Raw genomic sequence first — 6,979 nt, forward strand, 5'->3', positions numbered from 1 at the left:
TTGTGTCCAACTCTTTGTGACCCCATAGACTGTAGCACGCCAGGTTTCCCTGTCCTTCATTATCTCCTAAAGCTTGCTCAAACTCATGTCCATTGAGTCGGTGATGCCATTCAACCATCTCATCCTCTGTCGTCCCCTTCTTCTCCTTCCTTCAATCTTTCCCAGCATCAGGGTCTTTTCTAATGAGTCTGCTCGTTACATCAGGTTGCCAAAGTATTGGAGCTTCAGCTTCAGCATCAGTCCTTCCAATGAATATTCAGGACTGATTTCCTTTAGTATTGATTAGTTTGACCTCCTTGCAGTCCAAGGGACTCTCAAGAGTCTTCTCCAACACCACAGTTTAAAAGCATCAGTTCTTTAGTGCTCAGCTTTATGGTCCAACTCTCACATCCATACATGGCTACTGGAAAATGACAAATACTGCTATAACAAGCCACCCAATTATGCATAAGTGTTTTCCTATTGTTGGAAGTGTAACTTCAGGGGAAATTCCCGGAGGTGGAATGGCTGGTTCCAAGGTAAGGGCGTATGCAGTTTCATTTAATAGCTATGTGATTTTTCAAGCCTTTCATGATTCAGAAATAGAGAAAAGCCGCCAGGGCAGGAGTGAGAGGGTAAAGAAGGGAAGAAGGGCAGAAGACAGAATGGACAGGAACCAGCCTCTCTGGGGCTGCACCACTGCACTAGTTCTCAGAAGCCTCTCTGGCACTGAGCTTACTTGGGAACTTTCAGAAGCCCCTCTCACCTCATTCTGGACCACACAATTTCGCAGTTTATCACATGCTTGCACCTAATTACTGGGTGTGGTTGTTAGCACTCAATAATTGCCTCTTTCCTCCTGTTTTTTTCCTGCAGATTGCTACTATGTTCTTTAAAGAGAGGAAGTACAGTTTTTATAAAGAGTCCTGGAGATATGCATCAAAGTGCACACATAACTTGGCAAACCGTCTAGCCTGGTTCCATAATTCCTCACCTGTGAACAAAGGTGTGAGCATGTGTGAATGCATTCCTACAGGGCCTACGAACCCCCCACCCAGACAGAAACCCCACCCCCTCTTCTATGACCCCCTCTCCAGTTCTGTCTCACCATGATGAATGATGGTTTTGATGATGAAACCATTCCATCTAGAATTCCAGTCCCAGCCCTATCCTTCCCTAGACCTTAGGTGAGTCACCTGACCTAAGCCACCATCTTCCTTATCTGTAAAATGAGAGAAAGGGGTAATAACACCTATTTCTCAGAGTTGTTGGATTAAGTGGGTACAAAACACTTAACATTCTCCCTGGACATGGGAAGTGCTCAGTAAAGAGGAGGGATTTTTAAAAATATTTATTTAGTATTTATTTGGTTGCACTGGGTTTTAGTTGCAGCACTCAGGCTCTTCCATCTTCATTGCAGCCTGCAGGATCGTTAGCCATGGCATGTGAACTCTTAGCTGCGCATGCTGAATCTAGTTCCCCAACCAGGGACTGAACCCAAGCCCCCTGAATTGGGAGCTTGGAGTCTTAGCCACTGGACCACCAGGAAAGTCCTGAGGAAAGTTTTTTAGAGTCCCTCTTAGCCCCACCAGGATATTAATATACACATCAGACGCTCATTAAGCCCTGACTGTGTCACTGTGCTGGAGCCAGGAAGAGAAACATGAATAAGATATGCTACCCTCAAGGGCACCCAGGCAGGTTAAAGGAGGCAGGAGAGACCTGAGTAGGACAGAATATTAGTAATTAATAATGCATGGATGTCGGGCTCACTGTGCAGGCTCTATTCTCAGTGCTTGTATCAATCTGATCCTGTGAGGTGGGTACTGGATTACTCCATGACAGATGAGGAAATCGAAGCACACTCATAGCCCGTGAGCTGGAGGTCCAGATGCCTCCGGAGGCTGCGGTTTGAACCCCATCCCCTGTTGTTGTTCCACATGGAGTGAGGAGGCACGGGCCAGGGGATTCAGAAAGGGGCTACTGGCCTGTTCAGACCAGCCTCTCAGATGCAGAGCCACCTGATCCACCCTCTCCTGTTCTGTTTCATCTCTTAGATCCTCCTTGCCACACCCGTCATGGTCTGTCTGTCTGTCTGCCCCTCTCCACTAGGTCAGTTCCCCTTATGTCTTTATCCTCCATGCCCCAGATCCCAGTTCCTGAAGGTGTGTGCTGGAATTAATGACTGGACAGGTTGTATCTGTGTGTCTTTGGCATGGGGGTGGGGGTGGTGACCTGCACCAAGGCAGTGAGTACAGAGGTGGAAATCATGGGCCTGGGTGTTGATTGGCTATGGGGACGAGAAGCCAAGTCTGGAGAACTAGCTGCCAGGCAGGTCTGGGCACAGGTGACCCCTGTGTGGTGGCCACGCACACAGACGGGGACATGGGCAGAGGACTATGGGGAGGGGACTTCAGGCAGTGGACCCCAGTGGGTTGCCGGAGGCCCTGGTTCACCAGTGGTTTAAGCCCTAGAATAGTTGGCATCATCTGGAGAGTGGGCCCACCTAGAAGCAGATGGAGTCTCTGGAGAGCACGATATTAACCAGGATGGACAGTGGTCAAGGACGATCTGGAGATGCAAGGACTCGAGGACGGGAAAGTCACAGTAACTGGGGGCCATTTAGTTTAGGGGCAAACAGTGTTCACAGTAAAGTGATGAAACAAAGCCACAGAGTTCTGGTACCCTCAGAATACCGTGTCCCACGCCCCGTTAACTTTGGGGATGCTTAAAATGATAAAGCTTCAGGTGCAGAGAGCAAACATGTGGACACCAAGGGGGAAAGAAAGGGTGGGATGAATTGGGATTGACATATATACACTACTGATACTATGTGTAAAACTGACAACTAATGAGAACCTACTATATAATATAGGGGAATCTACTCAGTACTCCATGGTGACTTCAATGGGAAGGAACCCCCAAAAGAGGGGATACATATTGGAGAAGGAAATGGCAACCCACTCCAGTATTCTTGCCTGGGAAATCCTACGGACAGAGGAGCCTGGCAGGCTACAGTCCATGGGGTCGCAAAGAGTCAGACACGATTTAGCGACTAAACCACCACCATGTATACATATAGCTGATTCACTTGCTACAGCAGAAACACAACATTATAAAGCAACTATACTCCCATAAAAGTTAATTTAAAAAACTATAAAGCTTCAGTTAATCTGAAAATTTCACCTCCTCCCAAATGACTCATCCTCTGTATGTTAAGGATAATAAAGCTCCATCCTTCTTATATAGCTGGGGTTATTTATTTTCAGTGGGAATGACCTACAATAGAAAATGTCTTAGATCATTTGGAGTTCTTCCGTATCTGACACCACATCCACCCTGTATGCAATAGGGCAGTTTGCTCCCATTTTCCAGAAGAGATGACTGAGGCCCCAACTGGGAAGGGTCTGGAAAGCAGAACTTCTAGGGCCTCGAGCAGAGCCAGGACTGAATCAGCACATCACTTCATTATTCAGCCCACTGTGCAGGGTTGGGGCTCCTTGGTGCCATGATCCCTTCAGGCCACAAGCCAGAGAGTGGACAGAATCCAATGCACATAAGAGACGAGGTATGCAAACTTCCAATTGTCCCTGACTCAGAGGGGGGTGCTCAGCAAATATTTACCAAGTGGACAAAACTTTCATCATCCCTGTTATACGATGTTGCAAGTTCCTGGAACACACCCAGCGAGGTAGGATGGATGCTGGCAGAGGCCGGGACCCTGCGGGGAAGAGTTAATTATTCCGGGAGTTCAGACTTCCAAGGCAGGGCTCCAGAAGGCCCCAGGTCTTTCCTAGCCAACTCCTGAAAAGTTAAACCAACTGCAGCTCCAAGAAATCTAAAAAGACACGCCTCCGTCTCCCTTCTCCCACCCCCGAGAAGGTTACCTCTGAATTTTTCTAGATCCATGGAGAACCTTCCAGGAGGAAAAAGCCCCAGCTCAGATTAGCGGGTTCCTTGCTTGTGGGCAGGGATTGGGGAGGGAAGGATGATGGGTCTGGGGTTGGGGGTGGGAGCCTAAACCAAATCTCCTCGCTCAAAACTCAGAGCCTGGATCAAGATACTTGGCCACCTTCCACAAGCTTGCCACATGTGTATCCAAACCCTGAGTTCTACTCCCTTCTCCCCTTGATCCTGAAATTGGGAAAACCAACTCAAGTTTTCCTAATCCACCAGAGACGCTCCTATCCTGAGAATTCTAACTCTGTTTAGGCTCCTCTCTCAAAATAGCCATGTGCCCTTCGGCAAATCACTCAACATCCCTGAGCCTGTCTTTCCACTTGTGAAATGTTATTGTTCAGTAGCTAAGTAATATCTGATACTGTGACTTCATGGACTGAAGCACACCAAGCTTCTCTGTCCTCCACTGTCTCCTGGAGTTTGCTCAAATTCATGTCCATCAACTCGGTGATGCTATCTAATCATCTCATCTTCTGTCGTCCTCTTCTCCTCCTGCCTTCAATCTTTCCTAGCATCAGGGTCTTTTCCAACGAGTTGGCTCTTCACATCAGGTGGCCAAAGTACTGGAGCTTCAGTTTCAGTATCAGTCCTTCCAATGAATATTCAGGGTTGATTTTCTTTAGGATGGACTGGTTTGATCTCCTTGCTGTCCAAGAGACCCTCAAGAGTCTTCTCCAGCACCACAGGTCAAAAACATCAAGTCTTTGGCGCTCAGCTTTCTTTATTGTCCGACTCTCACATTCATACGTGACTACGGGAAAAACCAGAGCTTTGACTAGATGGACCTTTGTCGGCAAAGTGGTGTCTTTGCTTTTAACACCTTGTCTAGGTTTATCATAGCTTTTCTTCCAAAGAGCAAGAGTCTTTTAATTTCAGGGCTGTGGTCACTGTTTGCAGTGATTTAGGAGCCCAAGAAAATAAAGTCTGTCACTGTTTCCATTGTTTTCCCATCTACTTGCCATGAAGTGATGGGGGGCCCAAATGCTATGATCTTAGTTTTTTGAATGTTGAGTTTTAAGCCAGCATTTTCACTCTCCTCTTTCACCTTCATCAAAAGGCTCTTGTGAAATGAGTCTGTTGTAAAATAGATCATTTCACCATTTCTCTCTAAAAATATACACTGGGCCAGTTTCTCCATCCTGGCTGGGAGGCTTTTACAGGGCTGGAACATAATTTTCATGCTCGCATTCCCTGCCCCCAATGCTGGAAGTACAGGAGACACTCAATGTGCTGATAAAGTAAGTCTTTTACAAAATAACAGTAACACTCAATATTGACTCTGTGCCTGCCACCAACCTAAACAGTTGCTATGGATTGTCTCATTGAATCCCCATGTTGCTGAATGAAGGTATGATTACACTCATTTTGAAAGTGAAGAAACTGGGACTTCCCTGGTGGTCCAGTGGTGAAGACTCCACAAGTTAAATGCAGGGGGGTGTGAGTTCAATCCCTGGTGGGAGAATGGATCCTACATGTGGCTCACAACAAAAATAAATAGAAAATTAAAAAGAAAAAGATGGGGGCTTCCCTGGTGGCTTGGTGGCAAAGAATCTTCCTGCCAGTGCAGGAGACACCGGTTCGATCCCTAGTCAGGGAAGTGTGCCACAACTACTGAGCCTGCACTCTAGAACCCCGGAGCTGCAACTACTGAAACCTTTGAGCCCTAAAGCCTGTGCTCCATAAGAAGAGAAGCCACCGTGATGAGAAGCCCATGCACCGCAACTAGAGAAAACATGTGCAGCAATGAAGACCCAGCATAGCCAAAAATAAATAAAATTTTAACAGCAGCAACAAAAGATGAAGAAACTGAGGCTCAAAGGGGCTCAGCCTTGTGTCCAAGGTCAGGCAGTCTTGCATGGGGCAGGGGAACCGGAAGCCAGATCAGACCTCATGTGTGTTTGCCAGCACACCCAACTCCTTGAAGAGGCAGGGACATTTTTAAGAGAGAAAACGAGGTTTGTCTGAAACCAGCTGGAGAGGAAGATTCCTGAACTGTTAAATTCGGCCCCAGGGGGAAGGGTTTATGATGGGGAGATGGGGGTTCCCTCCATGTGGAGACCCCGGTCTATATTGGTCCTGACTGCTGTCACCGAGTACGGCCATTGCTCCTACAGCACTGGTGCTCAACTAGGGGGTTGTTTTTGCCTCTTGGGGGATACTTGGCTTTATCTGGAGACATTTCTTTTTCTCACAGCTGGTTGGTGCTGCTGGCATCTCACGGGCAGAGGCCACAGATACTGTCGAACACCCTCCGATGCCCAGGATGGCTCTTACCACGAAAGATTATCCAGCCCAAATGTCACTTGTCCCAAGATTGAGAAGCCCTGGGCTATGAAGATAGGGCTCAGGGCTGGGCTTTGGCCAGGTCCTTGTCTGAAATCCCTTCTTTGAAAGTACGTATTATTCCCATTTTATAAGTAAGAAAGCTGAGGCTCAGAGAGGTGGGACTTACTTTAGACCTTTTATTCAGAAAACCAGGATTCTGTCTCATTGGTTCCCCACCATCCCTGTGGACTAGGGAGAGACGACTCAGACTCAGAGGTGAAAAAAAAAGTAAATTCAGAGTCAGATAATCTGGATCTGGTTCCAGCTGTGTCGTGAGTTCATGGTGTGTGCTTGAGTAAGTCACTGCCCCTTCTGCTTTTTTTTTCCTTCTGGAGGTGCCCCCAGTACTGGCTGACACCTGGGTCTTTGCTACCAAGAGATGCCTCAGGGGCTGTTAGATGCCTGGGGGAGGGGTCACCCAGGTTACAACAGGGGGAACCTGGGGCCTTCTGACATCCATGTTCATCCTTGCACATAGAACAAACACGGAGGGAGAAGAATAGATTCCTTACCCTTGAGAAGCCTGGGGGATAAGGGTTCTTTCTCCTTGAGCAGAAAGGATCAAACCCCCTCATATTGCCCACCCCCAGGTAGCCCCAAAGGCAAGGCTCCAAGGGTGGCTCTCAGAGTCTAAAACTAGATTCCCCTCTAATTTGACTAAACTCTGCCCTTCTCCAAAACATCCTGGCTGGGCTGGAATGAGCCTCCTCAGTGT

The sequence above is a fragment of the Odocoileus virginianus genome, chromosome 23 (genome assembly GCF_023699985.2).
Source record: "Odocoileus virginianus isolate 20LAN1187 ecotype Illinois chromosome 23, Ovbor_1.2, whole genome shotgun sequence".
Classification (NCBI taxonomy): Eukaryota; Metazoa; Chordata; class Mammalia; order Artiodactyla; family Cervidae; genus Odocoileus; species Odocoileus virginianus.